This window comes from Hyperoodon ampullatus (assembly GCF_949752795.1).
Source record: "Hyperoodon ampullatus genome assembly, chromosome: 9".
In the NCBI taxonomy this organism is placed as follows: Eukaryota; Metazoa; Chordata; class Mammalia; order Artiodactyla; family Ziphiidae; genus Hyperoodon; species Hyperoodon ampullatus.
The window spans coordinates 22552315-22576114 of NC_136922.1; the positions used below are offsets into that span (position 1 = coordinate 22552315).

A 23800-nucleotide genomic window follows, 5' to 3' on the forward strand; every position below is an offset into this window, starting at 1 on the left:
AGCGTGAATAAATGACCTGGGTAAGGCACACCGCCGGGGCACGATAAAAGGCGTTATAACCTGGGCCTCCCTCCTGCCAAAGCAGAGAACGTGTCTGACCTTCGATTTCCGAGAACTTGGTCTGGGACATTTTATTTTTACGTGAGCTCACTGTTGCAGCTGTAGAAAGCTTAGATTAACTGTACATAAAGCAAGAGACTCAGAGAGGAGGAACACCGACCCAAGGGTAACATCCACCATCCACAGAGCCCCAAAGGCGGGGAAGCACTGAAAACGTTCCCGACTAAAGACTGTCCTACGAGCTAGCGAGGAAAACAAGTTCAGAAGCCCAACTGGGATTTGTGGAAACACCAACCCAGAAGTTCGGCCCTCAGACGCAGAAAGAGAACGACGCGCACGAAGGGCAGCCAGCGACAGCGCAGAGAACCAGTGCGGGGCTCGCAGGCCGCCACGCGGGACCTCGGAAGAGGGGCGCGTGCGCGCGAGCAGGCGCGGCTCCGAACCGGGCCCGCCCCCACCCCCGTGCCCCCAGCCCCCCACCCCTACCCCCTGCGTCCCGTGCGCCCTCCAGGTATCCTCTCCCGGCCACGCCCCCATGCCTTCAGGACCTAGGCTCCTCAGGACCCTCTTCCCCCCGGCCCCGAGACCTACGCCGCCGCCGCCGCTACCGCAAGCGCCCCAGCTGACCTCCATACGCCCCAGCACGGCCCTGGGCCTACGCTGCGCGGCGCGCTCTTTTACGTCACTCGGCGCGCCGCCGGAAACAAGGCTCGCCGCCTGCCGCCCAGCCGGAAATCACTCCCGGTTTCTTTTTCCTGTTGGGGCGATGTTTGCTCAGGGCACGGACTAGATGAAGTGAGTGACAGTTGCTGAGCAACTTTGGGAAAATGGGAAGGGCGGTGGGGAAGAATAGTGTCCAGAAACGGAGGTTGGGAGGCCTGGGGGCCCTCTGGGCAGTACCCAGCCCTCATTCGGAGTATAGGAGGCGACGCTTTGTCGTCAGTGCGTGCTTCCCTCCACCTCCCAGCCCCGCGCCTTACCCGCGGGCTTCTCACAGCCTCTAGAGAAGCCCCGGCTGTAGACTGCCCAGGGCTGGGCTGTGACACGCTGGGAAGGCCTCTCAGCACAGGTGTGTGGAAATATAGGCACAAATTGCCTAGATCTTGCAGTTTTTCCAAAAAGGATCTAGGATTCTGGAATTTTATGTGCAGCCTTTTGACTTTTAAATATTGACGTTTACTTGTAAAAGAAACTGCGGGGTAAGCCAAGCAAGATGTATCTGAGTTGTGTATGTGGACTTGATTTATCTTTCTTCCTGCACGACTTTTTATTTCCATGGAATTAAGAATTGCTTTGTTTTTTTTTTTTTGGCTTAAGATTCCAGGGACCTGCCTGGCGGTTTATTTTTATTTTATTTTTTAAAAATAAATTTATTGGGCTTCCCTGGTGGCGCAGTGGTTGAGAGTCCGCCTGCCGATGCAGGGGACAGGGGTTCATGCCCCGGTCCGGGAAGATCCCACATGCCGCGGAGCGGCTGGGCCCATGAGCCATGGCCGCTGAGCCTGCGAGTCCGGAGCCTGTGCTCCGCAGCGGGAGAGGCCACAACAGTGAGAGGCCCGCGTACCGCAAAAAAAAAAAAAAAAAAAAAAAAAGAAAGAAAGAAAAGAAAAGAAAAAGAAATAAGTTTATTTATCTTTGGCTGTGTTGCTGCACGCGGGCTTTCTCTAGTTGCGGAGAGCGGGGGCTACTCTTTGTTGCGGTTCGTGGGCTTCTCATTGCGGTGGCTACTCTTGTTGCGGAGCACGGGCTCTAGGTGCATGGGCTCAGTAGTTGTGGCTCGTGGGCTCAGTAGTTGTGGCTCATGGGCTCTAGAGCGCAGGCTCAGTAGTTGTGGCTCACGGGCTTAGTTGCTCCGCAGCATGTGGGATCTTCGCGGACCAGGGCTCGAGCCCGTGTCCCCTGCATTGGCAGAAGGATTCTCAACCCCTGCGCCACCAGGGAAGCCCTCCTTGGCGGTTTAGTGGTTAAGACTCTGTGCTTCCAACGCAGGGGGCGTCGGTTCAATCCCTGGTCGGGGAACTAAGATCCCACGTGCTGCGTGGCTTGGCCAAAAAATTTTAAAAATGGAAAAAAAAATTCCATGTATTTGTCACAATTTCTACCTCAATCCTTCACCAGTTGTATAAATCTCTCAAGATGTTCAGACACTTCAGCTAGGTCACCAGTTTAATCTTACTGAAGAAGTGTCTTCCTGAACCTTCGGACTTCCTATGTGGATTATCACCGCTATGCTCTCAGCGCGAGTGTCATCCTGGGATCTCCCTTTACCATGTCCTCAGTATTCCTTTTGCTTCTATTGATGCTAGCTCTCTTATTTTCTGTCCTTTATCTTATTTCTTGGTTTATGCCCTTGTTTGGGTGGAGCGCGTCCTTCAGTACCTCTGTGAGAAATGATGCAAAGGAGGTCAGTAAAGGCCTTGCAGGTCTAAAATGTCTTTATTATATCCTCCTGCTTGATTGATAGTGTGGCTGGGTGTTTTAGAAATCATTTCCTGATTTTGAAGCCTTGGTTACTCTGTGAGCCTCTAGCTTTCAAGCTTTTTGAGTTTATGTGGAGTCCAAAAATTGTACGTGAGGTGTTTTTTCGCCCACCTTCCTTCCCTTCCTTCTTCCTTTTTCTTCTTTCCTGTTTCCTTCTCCTCTATTCTTTTCCTTTTTTTAAAAAAATTTCTAAAGTATGGAATCTAAATCTAAATCAATGAACAAAGGATGTTGCAGCCATCAAGCCACTACAGCTGCACCTTGATGGTGAGCCCTGAGGGGACTCAGGATGGAAAAGAACAGGATACTGGCCCCAGATAGCTGAGGTGCGTATCAAAGGAATGATTTCAGTGGGCGCAGACTAGCATCTTCGCATACATAAAAAGCGCTAAATTAATTAACTTGAGATGCCCGGTTTTCTTTAATTAACAGTAATCTTTTGTTGTTCTGACCACCTGGTTTTTGTTACAAAACTACATATCCTGGTTCCTCTTCAATACCTCTTCGGAGCAGTCCCTCAGAGCAATCTGAGAGGCTGCCTCCCGGGTTTGAAATCCTCAGTCCACCAAATAAAACAATTCTCAACTTTTAGATTATGCGTTTTTTTCAGTTGACAGGAGCCAGTCCAATGAGACCACATATTACATGATTTCATTTATATGCAGTGTCCTGAAGAGGCAAGTCTGTAGACTTGAAAGTAGATGAATTGTTTTCAGGGGCTGGGGAGATGGGGGTGGTGGTGTAATGGGGAGTGACTAATGGGTATGGGATTTCTTTTTGGGGTGGCGAAAATGTTCTGGAATTAGATAGTTGCACGATTAACTGAACGTATGATGAGCCGCTGAGTACACATTAAAGAGCGAATTTTATGTTAGGTGAATTATACCTCAATAAAGCTGTGATATTAAAAAGAAAAAGAAAGCACGGTGGGCTAAAAAGAAGGAACTCTAGCACATGAGTAGAGCATATTGGCAGTGAACCTCGCCATCAGGCCATTTTCTTGGGTAGCTACTGCTGTCATCTTCTTAGGTCTTTCCTTTTGGGCTGGTGAGACTTTGCAGAGGCATTTTCAGAGCTGCCAACATTTTGGGAGCCTGGCTGAGGAGGACAACTGGGTGGGGCGGGGGGTGTGTGGCCTCAGGTTTGAGCATGCGTATGTTTCCTTCATCATCGTTACTGTTGCTACGGAACAAACGTCGCCGTTTGCTTTATTATGCTTGTGGATGTTTTGAGGATGGCTTGCCTCTGCTGTGCAATGACTGGGACCTCCACTGGAACCACTCAGAGCTAGAGACAGTCTACCAAGAGCCCGTGTGTGCTGGCCTCTCTTGCTTAGCTCAGGGGTTCAGCCGTGGGTGCTCCAGCAAACAAGGGAGACCCCGTTGCCTTTCATGACCAGCCTCAAGAAGCACACAGGGTCTGCGTTCTCCATGGTGGAAGTGGCCATGGCCCCATCTAAACTCAAGAGGGGGTCTCTGACCTCAGTCTCAAGGGGAGGAGTGCCCAAGGATTTGAGGCTGCATTTAGAACTGCCACAGTCACTCAGATTTTAACAAGGTAAGCCTGCTCTCCCAGAGGGTTGAGGCAATTCGTTCCAGATGCCCTCCACTACCCTCTCTGGAGAGAAACTTCTGGCATTTTTTTGGTGGGGAGAGGTGTTGGAGAAAGGTAGTTACTCAGTTCTGTGGGTTTATTTATTTGGCTGCATCGGGTCTTAGTTGCAGCACAAGGTGGGATCTTCGTTGTCGCGGGAGGGATCTTTTTTTTTAGTTGCGGCATGCAGGATCCTTTAGTTGCGGCATGCAGGATCTAGCTCCCTGACCAGGGATGGAACCCGGGCCCCCTACATTGGGTGCGCGGAGTCTTAACCACTGTGCCACCAGGGATGTCCCCTTATTTCCTTCCTGATTCTACTTGCTAGCACCCTCCACCTTCCTCCTGATCCCAGAACTGCCTTATTGGTGACTTTGAGGGATGGAATGGCCTGGGGCGGGGATCTGACCTAAATGCCCTCCTCGGACAGCAAGGTCCTCGATGAGGAACAAGCCGTGGGTCCACCTGGCAGGACATCAGAGGTGTAGGAGATGAGTTTGTCTCCTTCCCAGAGGGAGGGTGGAAAGGAGAGCCGGGATACCTCAGAGCCTTTCTCATCCAACACACTTGCTGACAGATGGAGAAACTGAGGTGCAGAGAGGTGTGGGTACTTGCCAACACCTGTTCCCATTCCAGTTGGAATCAGGGCCAGATGAGCTGGCAGATGACCGTGAGGAGGTTAGGGTACCAATTTGGTCTTACTACCTGCCCACCCTGTAACCTGGGCCGAATACTGAACCTGCCTGCCTCAGTCTCCAGGTCTGTCAAAGTGCTATTTCAGGATGTGTGGCCAGGATGCAGGGATACAGGCCTCTGTCGGGAGCCCTCCAGATAAGCCCCCCACGTGGATACCCTCCCTCCCTTCCCTCTGCCTCCTTCCAGGCTGATCCTCGCACTCTTGCTACCACCCTCTGCTAACAGCGGCTTCTCTCCTGAAATTGTGCCTCAACTAGATGAGCAGCCATCCTGGTGTGCCCACCATGGTCCTGGTTTCAGCACAGGAAGTCCCCATCAAGGGAAATCCCCCAGTCCCAGGCCAACCAGGATGGTTGATCACTGTGTCCTCAACCTGCCCTCTCTCTTGCCCCAGGTGGACTCAAACCACAACCTGCCAGAAGCCCTGGTGTGCAGAAGAGCCCTGACACAGCACGTCCGAGGCTGCCAGTCCTGACGGGTCTGCCGGCCAGGTTGGCCCTCCACTGGTGTCTGGAAACGTGGCTGCTAAACAGTTCCCGACACTGACAACAACTTTCCCGCTATGGTAAGAGTAGCCCCCTGTGCCCAAACTGGACAAGTAGTGCGCTGTGCTGACAGCTGCTTTCCCTCGGAGAGTCTGGAATTTTGGTACACGCTGGGCAGAGGGTGCCTACAAGAGCAGCCCCTGATAAAACCCCTGGAGGCTGAGTCTCTAACGAGCTTCCTTGGTAGACGCTTCATGCCAGTAGCCCCAGCTTGTTGCCAGGGAATTCAGTGCCTCCAGGGTGACTATGGGGAGAGGTCTAGAAGTTCGTGACTGGCCTCCTCCAGAGTTCACCCCACGTGCCTTTTTCTCTTGGCAGGTTTTGCTCTGTCTCCTTTGTTAGAATAAATCTTAGCCGTGGGTGTGACTCTATGCTGAGTCCTTTTGGAGAATCACAGTACCTGGGGGGTGGCCTTGGGGACCCTGGACAAACCTGGCCAAGAGCTCTCCTCTCAGGAGAAGACTTTCCCTCAGCGCCTGGTAGCATTCATGCGTCTCCAGACCCCCGAGTAAGAGGAGGAATCAGACCTGGTGGCTGTCCCAAAGTCAGCCTGGCCCCAGCTCTTGCTGGGCACATGAACATGTCCTTTCTGCCCTTCTCTGTGTACAGGAAACTGAGGCCCAGGGAGGGCAGGACAGCCCAAGAGCACATGGAGAGTGAGCACCCAGGTCTCCTACAGCCACCCAAACCTCCCCATGCCTCCCCATCCTGGCTGGGGCTCCCTCCCAGCTGGCGTAGGGTGGTGGACCTTCTGCCCTCCCGAATCCTGAACACGGCCGGTTTCCCGGGGCCCGCAGCCCATGAATGACTCTCCCAGCCTTCTCCCTTGCCCTTCCGTCCATCATGTCCGTCCTTACATCCCCTTGCCCATCACTCCACCTTGCCCAGCCTTCCACCTCGTCCACCAGCAAGTCTTGCAGAGCCCTCCTGGTGCGGGGTGGAGAAGTGCACGGTATAGTTTATGGAGCGGGACCTGGTGATGGCAGCCTGTGGGCCAGGCACTGAGCCGTACTGATGGGGCCCTTCTTACAGCCTCTCCTGCCTTCCACCTGGGCTCCTGCTCTGGAGTCTGCAGGAACTGAGTACCTGTGCTGCAGGGGGCGGCCTCTCTGGGCATTGCAGGGGTGATAGAGCTATGGTGGGGCTAGGGGATCAGCCTAGTAGGTGCTGGGAACTCTGGGGTGGGCTGCTGTGAGCAAGCATCGAGAGGTGGTGCAGTGGGGAGAGAACCCCCTTCACAGCCCCTGGGTCTCTCTGGGATGGATGTCTAGCCCCTGAAAGTGACTATTAAAATATAGCGTGTTAATAGGAAATCTGAGATGACTGCCAGTGAAGACAGTTTATCATTCACAGTTCCCAGGAGAAGGAGGCACATCCCTCCACGAAGAGCCACACGGGGAAGCACAGAGTCAGCCAGGAGGTGGGGAGGTGGGGGGCAGGAGTGGGGAGAAACTGTGGGTAGGAGCCTTTACTGTGGTTTCCTTGGAAGGAGCTGGAGAGGCAGGATGAACAGGCTTATTAGGACCGGCTAGTGTGAATAATGTCAGTGGGCTCTGGGGTGGAAGGTCTCCCCCTAGTGGTGTGGTCCCTGGCCTTGCACTGGGAGAGTGACCAGGAGTATAAGACCCCCTAGACGAGGTGGCGGGGGTGTGGTCTCCGGATTGGTTACTTTGCACCCCCAGGGAGGGGTGTGGGGGGCAGGAGGCTGAGCAAGGTGAGTCAGGCATATCATCGAGGTGTCCAGTGTATGCGTGTAGGACAGATGTTAGAGCATCACGTTTACAGAAGCTGGACACGCGGTTAATGCAGAGACGGGGGCGTGATGAGCATTCTCTGCAGGGGAGGAGTCCTCAGCATGGCGGGGGGAGGCTGGTGAGCCCCCACTCCGTTCCTTCTAAGCTCAAGTCACGGTGGGCTCAGGGCCCGCCGGGGATCTTTTCTGGGTCTTGGCCCCGGCAGGAGCGGCAGCTCCGTCGAGGGGCTCAGCTCCATCTCAGACTCACCTCTCTCCCCAGAAGCTCTTCCAGCACCTGCCCAGCATAGGCGAGGGTGTGGGAGGGTGTGCCCACTGTCCTCCAGCCTTCGGGCTTCCTGGAGGTACAATAGTACCGCACTGTGAGTCCCTTTGCGTGGTAGATGTGGCTCCCCCAGGACCTGTAGCCCCATCTTTCTCACACCCTGGAACGGCCCTTTACCTGCCCAGCGTCCAGGCCTCCCTCCCGCGCGTCCTCCTGCAGCCCCTCCGGCGCTAAACTGTGCTCCCAGCTGTGCATTAACCAACTCAGGACCTTGCAACGTGGCCGTCCACACACCCCTCCCACCATCCGGCCCCCAACATGCCCCAGTCCTGGAAGGCCAGCTTTCTTTCCCTTTTTACTTTTTACCTCCCCTGGGAGCAGCTAGAAATGCAGAATTCCAGACCTTCAGAATTGGAATCTGCATTTTGGCAAGATTCCTGAGATTCGGGGGCACCTTGAAATCAGGAAGCCCTGCAGCCTCACCCAGCAGTCTTTGACTTCCTGGAGCTGCTGAAAACAGCATGTGGGCCCCACCTGCCTGTCTGACCCAGTCGGTCTGTCTGACACCACCAGGTGAACTGCCCTAAGCTGCACTTTGAGCCACCTGAGGTGGCAAATTGGCCTGGGTGTAGGTGTCTAAAGAACTGAAAGTTGCTCATGTGGACTGTAGGTGTCGAAAACCGGGCTGCACATAAAAACTGAATAAAAACTGAATCTGGTCTTTGTCCCTGGCACACAGCTTCAGAAACTCTTGCAAATTCCTGAGTGATAGGAATTTCCTTATTAATTTCCTTTTGTTATTTGTAATGAGCCCCTTTCGCATACCCAAGTTTATGCTAATGAGGTGACTCTAGGCGTGTGATTAGAGGGCTGGGGATTGAGTTAATCACCAATTGCTGATGATTTCCTTGTAATGCTTTTTTTAAAAAATTATTTATTTATTTGGCGGTGCTGGGTCTTAGCTGTGGCACATGGGATCATCATCGTTGCGGTGTGCAGGATCTTTAGTTGCGGCATGCGGGCTCTTTAGCTGCGGCATGTGGGCTCTTAATTGCGGCATGCGGGATCTAGTTCCCTGACCAGGGATTGAACCTGGGCCGCCTGTACTGGGAGCACAGAGTCTTAACTACTGGACCATGAGGGAAGTTCCTGACAGTGCTTATTCAAGAACTCACAAGAAAGCCTTTGGACACAGAAATTCAGGGGTCTTCTGGGCTGGTGATGGTTAATGTGCTGGGAGGGTGGCATACCCTGAGCCCACGGGGAAAGAGGTTCCTGTATCCCCCTCCCACGCCCTCACCCTATGTGTCTCTTCATCTGGCTCTTCCTGGTCTGTATTCTCTATAATAGAACTATAACATAAGTATTGTGCTTTCACAGGTCTGTGGGTCGTTCTACCAAATTATTGAATCTGGGGGGGTTATGGGAACCCCTGAATTTATAGCCTCAGGGCAGCGGGCCCCAAACTTTTTGGCACCAGGGACGGGTTTCGTGGAAGGCAATTTTTCAGCGGACCGCAGTTAGGGGGATGGTTCAGGCAGTAATGCAAGCGATGGGGAGTGATGAGGAAGTGATGGGGAGTGATGAGGGAGTGATGGGGAGCGATGGGGTGCGATGTGGAGTGATGAGGGAGTGATGGGGAGTGATGGGGAGTGATGGGAGAGTGATGGGGAGTGATGGGGAGCGATGGGGAGTGATGGGGAGCGATGAGGGAGCGATGGGGAGCGATGAGGGAGCGATGGGGAGTGATGAGGGAGCGATGGGGAGTGATGAGGGAGTGATGAGGGAGTGATGGGGAGTGATGAGGGAGTGATGGGGAGCGATGAGGGAGCGATGGGAGAGAGATGGGGAGTGATGGGGAGTGATGAGGGAGCGATGGGGAGCGATGGGAGAGAGATGGGGAGCGATGGGGAGTGATGGGGAGTGATGAGGGAGTGATGAGGGAGTGATGGGGAGTGATGAGGGAGTGATGGGGAGCGATGAGGGAGCGATGGGAGAGAGATGGGGAGTGATGGGGAGTGATGAGGGAGCGATGGGGAGCGATGGGAGAGAGATGGGGAGCGATGGGGAGTGATGGGGAGTGATGAGGGAGTGATGAGGGAGTGATGGGGAGTGATGAGGGAGTGATGGGGAGCGATGAGGGAGCGATGGGAGAGAGATGGGGAGTGATGGGGAGTGATGAGGGAGCGATGGGGAGCGATGGGAGAGAGATGGGGAGCGATGGGGAGTGATGGGGAGTGATGAGGGAGTGATGGGGAGTGATGAGGGAGCGATGGGGAGTGATGAGGGAGCGATGGGGAACGATGGGGAGCGATGGGGAGTGATGGGGAGTGATGGGGAACGATGGGGAGCGATGGGGAGTGATGAGGGAGCGATGGGGAGTGATGAGGGAGCGATGGGGAACGATGGGGTGCGATGTGGAGTGATGAGGGAGTGATGGGGAACGATGGGGAGCGATGGGGAGTGATGGGGAGTGATGAGGGAGCGATGGGGAGTGATGAGGGAGCGATGGGGAACGATGGGGTGCGATGTGGAGTGATGAGGGAGTGATGGGGAACGATGGGGAGCGATGGGGAGTGATGGGGAGTGATGAGGGAGTGATGGGGAGTGATGAGGGAGCGATGGGAGAGAGATGGGGAGCGATGGGAGAGAGATGGGGAGTGATGAGGGAGTGATGGGGAGTGATGAGGGAGTGATGAGGGAGTGATGAGGGAGTGATGGGGAGTGATGAGGGAGTGATGGGGAGCGATGGGGAGCGATGGGAGAGAGATGGGGAGCGATGGGGAGTGATGGGGAGTGATGAGGGAGTGATGAGGGAGTGATGGGGAGTGATGAGGGAGTGATGGGGAGCGATGAGGGAGCGATGGGAGAGAGATGGGGAGTGATGGGGAGTGATGAGGGAGTGATGGGGAGTGATGAGGGAGTGATGGGGAGTGATGGGGAGTGATGCGGGAGTGATGAGGGAACGATGGGGAACGATGGGGTGTGATGAGGGAGTGATGGGGAGTGATGAGGGAGCGATGGGGAGTGATGGGGAGTGATGCGGGAGTGATGAGGGAACGATGGGGAACGATGGGGTGTGATGAGGGAGTGATGGGGAGTGATGAGGGAGCGATGGGAGAGAGATGGGGAGCGATGGGAGAGAGATGGGGAGTGATGAGGGAGTGATGGGGAGTGATGAGGGAGTGATGCGGGAGTGATAGGGAGTCAAGAGCTAGTGATGAGGGAGTGATGGGGAACGATGGGGAGTGATGAGGGAGTGATGAGGGAGTGATGGGGAGCAGCAGATGTATCTTTGCTCGCTCGCCTTCCACTCACCTCCTGCTGTGCTTCCCAGTTCCTAACAGGCTGCGAACTGGTACCAGTCTATGGCCCAGAGGTTGGGTACCCCTGCTTTATGGGATTGAGCCCTTGATTTTGGGGCCTGACTTGAGCTCTGGTTAGGTTTTGTTTTTGTTTTTGTTTTTTTTTTTTGGCTGCATTGCACTGCATAGCTTGTGGGATCTTAGTTCCCAGACCAGGGACTGAAGCCTTGCCCATGGCTGTGGATGCGTGGAGCCCTAATCCCTGGACTAGAGGGACTTCCTGTGGTTGGTTCTATCCGAGCTGAAATGAATTATAAGACACTCACTGGGTGTGGGGTGGGGTATGCACACGTCACTGGAGGCTGTAAACCAGGCTGCCCGAGGAACAGCCTCTAACACCTTGCCCTTCGTGTGTCCCCTACGCTGGTCAAGGCCAGTGAGGTCTGGCAGCCGCTGAGCCCCAAGCCCTCCCTGCAGGCTCTGCTCATGCTCCCCAAACCCCTGTTCAGCAGCACCTCTGAAAGGGGTCAGACCCCAGGGGCCGGCACTGAGAGCCTGGTGGAGAAGTCTCTCCCAGCCCAGAGACGCCACCACGGCCCCCAGCCCCCAGCGCCTGGCTCTTCCAGGAGCTTCCAGGAGCTTCCAGGCCTGCTGGGGAGCTCCCGGAGGCAACCTCTGTATGCTTTGTCCCCCCCACCCCCCCAGCAGGTGCCAAGGACAGACAGAAGACGGAGAGACATGAAGCCAAGTGGGTTTTTATTAGCAGCAGGTAGGAGGCATTTGGGGCTGACTGGATCCAAGAGAGAAGATTCTGGCTGAGAGGACTTGGACCGGTCCCTCCTGGCAGCCAGGGGCTCTCAGGGATGTCCGTCACTGGAGAGAGTCCTCTGCAGGGGACGCGGAGGCCTAAGAGGAGGTGGAGCCTGGTCATGATGGAGGCAGGGGAGGGAGGGATGCTGCGTGTGGGCCAGTGAGCCCTCCACACCTACCGTCTCGGGCCCTCACTATCGCCCGTGGGCAGGCAGGCAGGCGAGGTCACAGCTGGCAGGGACTGTTACCCGGGAACCATGTCTCTGGGCTCCTAACCCAGAGCTCCTCCCCAGATTAAGTGGCAAAGGCGCAAGCATTGCAGGTGGGCCTGGCTGGACCAAGTCCCACCAAGCAAGTGTTCCTCTGAGCTCCCTTTGCTAGTCTGAGACCCACTCTCTAACCCAACGGCATCAAGTGCCTGCAGAGGCCTGCAGCTGTTGCAGCCCTGGGTCACTGCTGCCTGAGCCCCCGCCCTCTCCTGTGTCTTACTGCCTTCAGGGACCTGCGGAGGCCCCAAGGTCACGGGAGGCAAAGGGAGAAGCCAAGTCCACCATCCCCAGGGCAGTGTCTCGGGAAGGTGTCTTGCGGGCGGGGTCTCCGGGATGCTTACCTGTGGCGGGGACCATACACCTCCTGGCACACGAGCTGAAGCAGCACTTCTGGCTCTCCATGCATTGGTCATCCCTGGAGCACTCGTCTCTCTCTAAGCAGAGCTTTGGGGCCAGTGGGACCTGCACCCGGGGCCAGCGGCCAACCTCTGGAACAGGCACTGGGGGAGAGGCGGGCCAGGCCTTCATCACCCGCTGGCTTGCTGGGGCCGCCCCACTGCTGGTCTCTGGCGGCCCCCAACCTTCACCCCGCCTTGGTGGCCTGGAGCCTGAAGGCTGGGAGGGAGACAGCAGCCCTCGTGGATCGCTGGGCCGGGCACTGGTGATGGTGGGAGGAAGTAGGCGAGCCTCAGCTGGGCGTCTGGTGGGTCCAGCAGGTGAAGCGGTGTCATGGCTGGGCTTTTATGGGGCCGCTGGGGGGTTCACTGAGAGCGGGGTGTGGAGTGCCAGTTCAAGGGGACCCTTGACAAAGCTGGTCCCTCCCTCTCTCCAGATGGGGCTCTGCTGGGGCGCAGGGACGGCGGCGTTACCTATGAGGGGGACCACGCAGGATTGGCTGCAGGGGCTCCTGGCGCAGCACTTGGTGCCTTGGGGACAGTTCTCATCGTTGACACCCGAGATTGTGCAGGAATCCTCGGAGGAGCTGAGCTCTGGGCACACGGCCTGCCCTGCACACAGGATGGGCAGGTGGGTGGGGGGGTGGCCGGATCCCGCCTCCCCTGGGGCTCCTCAGGGGAAAGCAAGGTGGGGCAAGGACAGAACCACGGGAGGCGGGTCCCCAGCAGCCCAGCTGCTCTGCTTCTACGAAAGACAAAATCTGCCGGAGATGTGACATGGCTGACAGAAGTGTGCGTCAGCTGTGAAAATTAGGAAACAAGGCCTCAGGCGCACTGCAGGAGGTGGAGTTAAGACCCTGAGGGGCCAGGACAGGCTCCCCCATGCCCAGTTAGCTGCCTGGTCACTTTTCACCCTGGGACAGTGGCCGCAACTAGAGAAAGCCCACACGCAGCAATGAAGACCCAACGCAGCCAAAAAAAAAAAAAAAAAAGAGTAATTGGAGATTTTTCATGAAATCTAGCTTTCTCGTGTGGAAATAAACAAAACCAACCAGATGGGGAAGGCAGAGGTGTGTGTTCAGAGCTGGCTGTAGCGAGGGAGTTGCTCCCATCACTTGGTTTGGCAGAGACTCGGGCAGGCAGGGCAGTGGGACAGCTTCCTGGAGGAGAAAGAGGGCTCAGGGCTGCCCTGATGGGGGCTGTGGGCCTGGGGAAGCTGGAGGTGCCCTCACTAGAAGGGGGTGTCCCATGTGATTGGTTGGGGGAACGTGTTTGGCTTTCTCTGGTTGGTCCTGAGTTGGAGATAGGGACTGAAATTAGGGAAGCTGTCAGTTATTGACCAAATTCTGGCCTTTTGGGGCTGATTGTTACAGGGGTTATTGTTTAGCTTCCTGGATTGTCCCTAGAGACAGCAGGCCGGCTTCCTGGGCTGGCTGCTGGGGGCTGTGGGTCAGAAGTCTGTTTTCTATGTGATTCGGCCGTCAGTCTCACTGGGTCCTCTTGAAGAAGCAGAAGCCAGCCTTGCGCTTCTGTAATGGTGGAGGGGCAACTCAGATCCACTTCCCCTTCCCAAGGGCGACTCAGGAAGCCAAGCAATAGTGGTCAGAATTCTCACTGAAAGCATCAAAATCCATAGGATTGGAAGACAGGGACCCCAAGGTAAGCCTGGACAGCTGCCTTTGCATTCCTGCTCTAGGAAGTGAGCCGTGAACAGGAGCTTTGCTTTGGCCATGTCCCTTTGTCATAGCTGATCCATGACGTGGGCTTTGTGGAAGGCCACCGGGGACGGGGGACTCCGTTACCATTGATCCATGAGCGCAAGCAGTGCAGCAGAGAATAAAGGCATGGGGCCAGATGGGCTAGTTCGAGCCTGTCCAGTCTGGGAGAAGGGGACTGAGGCCAAGAGTGGGGAGTGTCTGGAGGGGCTGGAACGGTGGGAGCATGGGGACCGAGGGGACAGCAGCAGAGACAGAGACTCCACGTCTCGATGGTCCAGGAAAAGGGCTTTGCACTTTCGTCCAAGTGTGATGGGAATAAATGAAGGGCCTGAGCAGAGGAGGGTCTGGTGCGTGTTTAGAAAGACCTCTTGGGCTGCTGTGTGGAGAACAGAGTGAGGGGTGGGCAGGGTGAGGGGGGAGATCAGGTGGCTTCTACAGCAGCAGGGGTGAGGCGGGGCGCTGTGCGGTGGGGGGCATCCATGCACTTTGGAGGCAGACCCACCGGGACCCGGATATACAGCAAGCCAGAGGCCAGAAGTGTCCGGAATGTCAGGGGAGCTGTCAGCTTATGGGAAACGCATGGGGTTTGCAGGGAAAGAGTGCAGGAAGGGGTTCCTGGCTGAGCCCCGAGACACCACATTTGGGGACTGGTTGGGAAGAAGGATGCAGAACTCCAGGTGGAAGGGGGGGCGGAATGGAAGCACCAAGAGCAGCACCTTCCAGGGGAGGGGACTCCCCTGAGGTGTCCCGGCTGAGCCTCCTTGTGAAGACGATGAAAAAGTCCTGAACAGAAAGCAAACCTCGCCGGGTAGCAACAAACAATCAGGAGCTGAGTAAGGTGAAAGAAGGACCCCAAGAAGGCTCAGCAGAGCTGCGAGTGGCCTTTGCCCTGCCAGCCGAACTTGATATTGAACACAGCCAGCAGGAGACACAACCCAGGATGTGCCCAAGATGGGGCTCTAAGGACTCAAAAGATCTAGAAATCAAACGATCCCACCCACAGAACAAGGCAAGGAAAACCATCTCAAACTGGCCTAGAACAGAGTAGAGAATATACCTCTGGAGAATTCACACCAAACACATGCAGCACAGAGCAGCCTGCTGGGGAGCTCGGCGCTGTGCAGACACAGGGATGGCTGATACTCTTTACAAAGTAAAACCCGGAGAAGAGAAACTGTGGAGACCATCGTGTGGGGTCCCGAGGTTCTTCTCTGGAAGGGTGTTTGTGGGGCAGGGCTCTCCCCACTCCTGGTAGCTGCTGCTGGTCCCTGGCACACAAGGGTTTCGATCTGGAGATTTCTGCCTTAGCGGTAGGCTCCAAGGATGGACGTCCGTGCCTGGGTCCCTCTGCAGCACGGGGAGGGAGATGGGAGAGCGGGGGCAGGGTCCCAGGGGGCCCCTGGCCAGCTCACCTAGTGCTTAATCTTGTCCAAGTGGGTTTCTGACTCTGGTGGTTAAACAAGGCTATGAATGGATCAGGTGTGGAACAACACCTGGGCTCAAGCTCTTCTTGTGGTGACAACGGCTGTTGTCTTTTTTTAAAATTTTATTTATTTACTTTTGGCTGTGTTGGGTCTTCGTTGCTGCGCACGGGCTTTCTCTAGTTGCGGCGAGCAGGGGCTACTCTTCGTTGCGGTGCGTGGGCTTCTCATTGCCGTGGCTTCTCTTGTTGCAGAGCACGGGCTCTAGGCGCATGGGCTTCAGTAGTTGTGGTGCATGGGCTTAGTTGCTCCACAGCATGTGGGATCTTCCCGGGCCAGGGCTCGAACCTGTGTCCCCTGCATTGGCAGGCAGATCCTTAACCACTGCTCCACGAGGGGAGTCCCGGCTGTTGTACTTTTGTCCTATATTTCAGGCAAGGGGAAGAAGGTAGCCTGAGTGTGTGACTCCCCTGCTGGAATGATTGGAGCTAAGGAACCTCCTTCTCGTGGACTCAGTGTTTGTGCCCCCAGTCCATATGTTGAAGCCTGAATCCCCAGTGTGAGGGTACTTGGAGGCGGGGCCTTTAAGGACATAATTAGGGTTAATTGAGGTCCTAAGGTGAGGCCCTGATCCCATAGGACTGGTGCCCTATAAGAAGAGGGGAGACACCCTCTTTCTCTTTCTCTCTCTTTCCATGCACATGCACAGAGGAAAGGCCACATGAGGACCCAGTGAGAGGATGGCAGCCTGCAAGCCAGGATGAAGCCCTCATTGGAACCCTGACCTTGGACTTCCAGCTGCCCACTCTGTGGTATTCAGATATGACAGCCCAAGCTGACTATGATACTCTTCTCTGACACAAGTGCCCGTCAGCCAGGGCCAGTGACAGACCTGACCTTTGCTGGAATCAGGCCAGGCTAGAGGTGCCAGGGGTTTTAGGGGAAGCAAGGGAGATTCAAGTTCTGAAGCTATGGAAAAACAAACAAGTACTCTCACGGTCCTCATGTCTTCATACTCCCCATAAAAGCTGCTCCTTAGAGCTCTTAGAGGGAAACATTCATTGGATTCGAAGTGGCTTTCTACTTTCTGCAAGTCCTTCTCAGCTCTCAAGCTCCGGTTCATTCTGGGACATCAAACCTGGCTTTGAAAGGCAGTGTCTGCACACAGAGCCCACGCAGCAATAGATTCACGTCCCAGAACTTGTTCTGAGAGCAAGCACGCTGCAAGCTTCCCTTGGTTCACTGCGAGGACAGGTTGGGTGCAGATGTCCGGAAGGGCTCACCTTCCTGCCCCTGGCTGGCAGCCCTCTTCCTGCCTCTGTTCATCCTGTTCCCCTGCCTCGGCCTCCTGCCCCCCAACCCTGCTTGGTTCCCCTCAGTGTGAGAGCCTCTCCGACCCCATCACACCCAGTCAGCCTGCCCCCTCTAGCACCACATGGCCCGAGCCCTGTATTTATCACACTGTGTCACAATTAGTGCTTGTTTTCCTAACTATGAGGGCAGGGGGTATGTCTTCTTTGTATCTATCTTTATGGCTGTACCTATCTGCATCTGCCTCTAACATTCAGAGGCCAGGACATAGTAACTTGGTAAATAGGAGCGACTCCCAGGGCCTTGTCTTTTTGATGATAGCCATTCTGACAGGTGTGAGATGCTACCTCATTGTGGTTTTGATTGCATTTCTATGATGATTACTGATGTTAAGCATCTTTTCATGTGTCTATTGGCCATCTGTATGTCTTCTTTGAAAAAATGTCTATTCAAATCATCTGCCTGTTTTTAAATTGTGGGTTTGTTTTTTTTTTGATGTTGAGTTGTATGAGCTGCTTATATATTTTGGATATTAACCCCTTATCTGTCATATCATTTGCAAATATTTTCTCCCATTCAGTTGGTTGTTTTTTCATTTTGGCAATGGTTTCCTTTGCTGTGCAAAAACTTCTAAGTTTAATTAGGCCCCATTTGTTTATTTTTGCTTTCGTTTCCTTTGCCTTAGGAGACAGATTCAAAAAATATTGCTATGATTTATGTCAAAGAGTGTTCTGCCTATGTTCTCTTCTAGGAGTTTAATGGCTTCCAGTCTTATATTTAGGTCTTTAATCCATTTTGAGTTTATTTTTGTATATGGTGTAAGAAGATGTTCTAATTTCATTCTTTTAGATGTAGCTCTCCAGTTTTCCAAGCACCACTTATTGAAGAGACTGTCTTTTCTCCATTCTATATTCTTGCCTCCTTTGCTGTAGATTAATTGACCATAAGTGTGTGGGTTTATTTCTGGGCTCTCTATTCTGTTTCATTGAGCTATGTGTCTGGTTTTGTGTCAGTACAATACTATTTTGATTACTGTAGCTTTGTAGGATAGTGTGAAGTCAGGCAGCAAGATACCTCTAGCTTTGTTTTTTTTATTTTTTTCCTCAAGATTGCTTTGGGCATTCTGGGGTCTTTTGTAGTTCCATATAAATTTTAGGATTACTTGTTCTAGTTCTGTGAAAAATGTCATGGGTATTTTGATAGTGATTGCATTAAATCTGTAGATTGCTTTGGGTAGTGTGGACATTTTAACAGTATTAATTCTTCCAATCCATGAACATGGATTTCTTTGTATTTTTTGAATTGTCTTCAGTTTTCTTCTTCAACGTCTTATAGTTGTCAGAGTACAGGTCTTTCACCCCCTTGGTTAAGTTTATTCCTAGGTATTTTTTTCTTTTTAATGCAAGTTTAAACAGAATTGTTTTCTTGCTTTCTCTCTTTTTTTTCTTTTTGGCTGTGTTGGGTCTTTGTTGCTGCGTGTGGGCTTTTCTCTCTAGTTGCGGCAAGTAGGGACCACTCTTTGTTGCGGTGCGTGGGCTTCTCATTGCGGTGGCTTCTCTTGTTGTGGAGCACGGGCTCTAGGTGCGCGGGCTTCAGTAGTTGTGGCATGTGGGCTCCAGAGAGCAGTCTCAGTAGCTGTGGCACATGGGCTTAGCTGCTCCGCGGCATGTGGGATCTTCCTGGACCAGGGATCTAACTCGTGTACCCTGCATTGGCAGGTGGATTCTTAACCGCTGTGCCACCAAGGAAATCCCTGCTTTCTCTTTCTTGTAGTTCATTATTAGTGTATAGAAAAGCAACCAGACTTCTGTATATTAATCTTATATCCTGCAACTTTACTGAATTCATTTATTAGTTCTAAGAGTTTTTGGTATTTTAGAGTTTTCTATGTGGAGTGTCATGTCATCTGCAAATAGTGACCATTTTAGTTCTTCCCTTCCAATTTGGATACAGTTTAGTTCTTTTCCTTGTTTGATTGCTGTGGCTAGAACTTCCAATTCTATGTTAAATAAAAGTGAGAGAGGGCAACCTTGTCTTGTTCCTGATTTTAGAGGAAAAGAGTATGATGTTGTCTGTGGCTTTGTCATATATGGTCTTTATTATGTTGAGATATGTTCCCACTATATAAACTTTTTTTTTTACATGTTTATTGGAGTATAATTGCTTTACAATATTGTGTTGCTTTCTGCTGTATAACAAAGTGAATCAGCTATATGTATACATATATCCCCATACACCCTCCCTCTCGCGTCCCCTCCCACCCTCCCTGTCCCACCCCTCTAGGTGGTCACAAAGCACCAGGCTGATCTCCCTGTGCTATGCGGCTGCTTCCCACTAGCTATCTGTTTTACATTTGGTAGTGTATATATGTCCATGCCCCTCTCTCACTACATCCCAGCTTACCCTTCCCCCTCACCGTGTCCTCAAGTCCATTCTCTATGTCTGTGTCTTTATTCCTGTCCTGCCACTAGGTTCATCAGAACCATTTTTTTTTTTAGATTCCAGTATATGCGTTAGTATACTGTATTTGTTTTTCCCTTTCTGACTTACTTCACTCTGTATGACAGACTCTAGGTCCATCCACCTGACTACAAATAACTCAATTTCGTTTCTTTTTATGGCCGAGTAATATTCCATTGTATATATGTGCCACATCTTCTTTATCCATTCATCTGTCAGTGGACACTTAGGTTGCTTCCATGTCCTGGCTATTGTAAATAGTGCTGCAATGAACATTGTGGTACATGACTCTTTTTGAATTATGGTTTTCTCAGGGTATATGCCCAGTAGTGGGATTGCTACGTCATATGGTAATTCTATTTTTAGTTTTTTAAGGAACCTCCATACTGTTCTCCATAGTGGCTGTATCCATTTACATTCCCACCAACAGTGCAAGAGGGTTCCCTTTTCTCCACACCCTCTCTAGCATTTATTGTTGGTAGATTTTTGGATGATGGCCATTCTGACCCGTGTGAGGTGATTCCTCATTGTGGTTTTGCTTTGCATTTCTCTAATGATTAGTGATGTTGAGAATCCTTTCATGTGTTTGTTGGCAATCTGTATATCTTCTTTGGAGAAATGTCTATTTAGGTCTTCTGCCCATTTTTGGATTGCGTTGTTTGTTTTTTTGATATTGAGCTCCATGAGCTGCTTGTATATTTTGGAGATTAATCCTTTGTCAGTTGCGTTGTTTGCAAATATTTTCACCCATTCTGAGGGTAGTCTTTTCATCTTGTTTATGGTTTCCTTTGCTGTGCAAAAACTTTTAAGTTTCATTAGGTCCCATTTGTTTATTTTTATTTTTATTTCCATTACTCTAGGAGGTGGCCACTATATCAACTTTGATGAAAGTTTTTTTTTTTTATCATAAATAGGTGTTGAATCTTGTGAAATGCTTCTGAATCTATTGAGATGATCATATGTTTTTTATCCTTCATTTTGTTAATGTGGTGTATCACATTGATTGACTTGTGGACGTTGAACCATCCTTGTGTCCTTAGAATAAACCCCAGTTGACTGTGGTGTATGATCCTTTTGATGTATTGTTGAATTTGGTTTGCTAATATTTTGGTGAAGATTTTTACATCGGTGTTCATCAGAGATATTGGCCTGTAATTTTCTTTTTTTATGTTGTCTTTGGTTTGATATCAGGGTGATGTTGTCCTTGTAAAATGAGTTAGAAAGTGTTCCCTTCTCTTCAATTTTTTGGGATAGTTTGAGAAGGATAGGTATTAAATCTTATTTGAATGTTTGGTAGAATTCACCTGTGAAGCTGTCTGGTGCCTGACTTTTGTCTTTTGGATGCTTTTAAAAGAAAAATTTTTTGGCTGCAGCGTGCGGTGTGCAGGATCTTAGTTCCCCTACCAGGGATTGAACCCGTGCCATCTGCAGTGGAAGCGCGGAGTCTTAACCACTGGACCACCAGGGAAGTCCCTGTTTTTTGGAAGCTTTTTGATTACTGCTTCAGTCTCAGTATTTGTGATTGGTATATTCAGATTTTTAAAATTTCTTCCTGATTCAGTCTTGGAAGTTTGTATGATTTTAAAAATTTGTCCATTTCTTCTAGGTTGTTCAACTTGTTGGTGTGTAGCTGTTCATAATATTCTCTTATAGTCCTTGTATTCCTGTGGTATCTGTCTTTTTTTCCTCCTCTTTGTTTCTGATTTTATTTATCAAGGCCTTCTCTCTTTTCTCCTTAGTGAGTCTAGCTAATAGTTTGTCAGTTTTGTTTGTCTTTTCAAAGAGCCAGCTCTTAGTTTCTTTGATCTTTTCTGTTGTCTTTTTAGTCTCTATTTGATTTATTTTTGCTCTGGCCTTTATTATTTCAGTCTTTATATTAACTTTGGGCTTCGTTTGTTCTTTTTCTAGTTCCTTTAGGTATAAAGTTAGATTGTTTATTTGAGATTTTTCCTGTTTCTTGAGTTGACCTGTATTGCTATAAACTTCTCTCTTAGTACCACTTTTGCAGCATCACATTTTGGTATGTAGTATATTTATTATTATTTATTTTTTATTTTTTAATTTTTTTGCGGTACGGGCCTCTCACTGTTGTGGCCTCTCCCGTTGCGGAGCACAGGCTTTGGATGCGCAGGCTCAGCGGCCATGGCTCACGGGCCCAGCCGCTCCGCGGCATGTGGGATCTTCCCGGACCGGGGCACGATCCCGCATCCCCTGCATCGGCAGGCGGACTCTCAACCACTGCACCACCAGGGAAGCCCTATTTATTTTTATTTGTCTTCTGGTAATTTGTGATTTCTCCTTTGATTTCTTTGTTGACCCGATAGTTGTTCAGTAGCATGTTGTTCAGTCTCCACATATTTGTGATTTTTTCCAGCTTTCTTCTTGTAGTTGACATCTAGTTTCATTCCATTGTGATCAGAAAATACGTTTAATATGATTTCAATCTTAAATTTATTGAGACTTCTTCTGTGTCTCAACATATGGTTTATCCTTGAGAAAGTTCCAAGTGCACTTGAGAAGAATATGTATTCTGCTGCGTTTGGATAGAATGTTCTTTATAAATCTATCAAATCCATCTGGTCTGATGTTTCACTTAAGGGTGTTGTTTCCTTGTTGATTTTCTGTCTGGATGATCTTTCCACTGACGTCGGGGTGTTAAACTCCTCTACTGTTATTGTGTTACAGTCAATTTCTCCGTTTATAACTCTTAGTAATAACTTTAAATATTTTGGTTTTCCTATATTAGATGCATATATATCGATCATTGTTCTGTCTTCTTGATGAATTGTTTCCTTTATCAATACATAATGTCCATCTTTGTCTCTTGTTACCTTTTCTGGCTTGAAGTCTATTTTGTCTGATATAAGTATGGCTATACCAGCTTTGTTTTGGCTGCTATTTGCTTGAAGTATCATTTTCCATCCCTTAACTTTGAGCCTATGTTTGTCTCCAGAGCTGAGGTGAGTCTCTTGGAGGCACCATATAGTTGGATCTTATTTTTTAATCCACCCAGCCACTCTGTGTCTTTTGATTGGTGAAGTCAATCCAGTTTCACTTAGGGTGATTATTGATAAATGAGGATTTAGTACTGTCATTTTATCTTTGGTTTTCTGGTTTCTCTATAACTCCATTGTTTCTTTTTCCTTGTGTTTCTGTCTGCCATTTTGGTTTGGTGGTCTTCTTTGATATTTTTCTCAGTTTCCTTTTTTTGTGTGTTTCATGTCTCTGCTCTGTGTTTATGTTTTTTTGGTTACCCTGAGGTTTGTATAAAATGCATCATAGATAAAATAATCCTTTTTCTTTTTAAAAAATCTTGTGTGCCTGCCAATGCAGGGAACAAGGGTTTGAGCCCTGGGCCAGGAAGATCCCACATGCTGCGGAGCAACTAAGCCCATACGCCGTAACTACTGAGCCTGCTCTCTGGAGCCCGTGAGCCACAACTACTGAAGCCCATGTGCCACAACTACTGAGTCCATGTGCCTAGAGCCTGTGCTCCACAACAAGAGAAGCCACCACGAGAAGCCCGTGCACTGCAACAAAAAGCAGCCCCCGCTCGCTGCAACTAGAGAAAGCCTGTGTGCAGCAATGAAGAACCAACGCAGCCAAAATAAATAAGTAAATAAATAAATTTATAAAAAAAACTTGTGTAAATTATTATGGAAATACAGCATCAAAACTAGCCTCCTAACCTCATCTCCCCCCAACCTTTTTTTTGCGCGGTATGCGAGCCTCTCACTGTTGTGGCCTCTCCCATTGCGGAGCACAGGCTCTGGATGCGCAGGCTCAGTGGCCATGGCTCACGGGCCCAGCCGTTCCGCGGCATGCGGGATCTTCCTGGACCAGGGATCAAACCCCTGTGCCCTGCATTGGCAGGCAGATTCCCAACCACTGCGCCACCAGGGAAGTCCCTGTATAGAGTTTTCTTGAGTGACAATTTTTATCTTTCAGTATTTTGAGAATGTCACTCCATTCCCTTCCGGCCTGTAGGGTTTCTGCTGAGAAATCTGCTGATAGCCTAATGTGGGTTCCTTTGTAGATTACCATTCTTTTTTCCCTGGCTGCCTTTAAATTCTTTCTTTGTCCTTGACTTTTGGCAATTTTAATGTAATGTGTCTCGAAGAAAGTCTTCTTGCGTTGAGGTAATTAGGTGTTCTTGTAGCTTCATGGACTTGTGTATCCAGTTCCTTCCCCAAATTTGGGAAGTGTTCAGCTATTATTTCTTTAAATAAATTCCCTTCTCCCTCTCTTCTCTTTCTGGGATACCCATTATGCTAATATTGCCCTTCCTAAAAGATAGCTCTTGTATGATTTCCTCATTTAAAGGAATATCTTATTTCTCTTTCCTCTTTTACTTGTATTATTGTTAGATTTCTATCTTCTATCTTGGAGCTCACTAATTCTCTCTTCCATATGGTCTGCTCCATTTCCAGTGCTAATACTCTCTTCATCTCATTTATTGAGGTCTTCAGCTCCAGAATTTCTCTTTGGTTCGTTTTTAGAGTTTCGGTCTTCTTGGTAAAGTGTTCCTTCTGTTCATCATTTTTATTCCTGAGCTCATTAAACTGCCTTTCTGAAGTTTCTTGTATCTCTCTGAGTTTCTTGATGACAGCTATCTGAATTCTCTATCAGATCACAATATTTCCTGACTTTAAGTTTGGTGTCTGGAGAATTGTCATTTTCTTTTTGTGTAGTGTTATTGTGATTCTTCATGTTTGATG

The 23800-nt window shown here is 50.6% G+C and overlaps 1 long non-coding RNA gene across 1 annotated transcript; it reads left to right on the forward strand.

The window, feature by feature from the left end:
* Positions 1 to 825: 825 nt before the first annotated feature.
* On the forward strand, positions 826 to 22702 carry LOC307058144. The gene is made up of 3 exons (XR_013811087.1): positions 826 to 855; positions 5225 to 5395; positions 22416 to 22702. It is a non-coding gene; the product is annotated as an uncharacterized lncRNA (long non-coding RNA).
* Positions 22703 to 23800: the final 1098 nt, after the last annotated feature.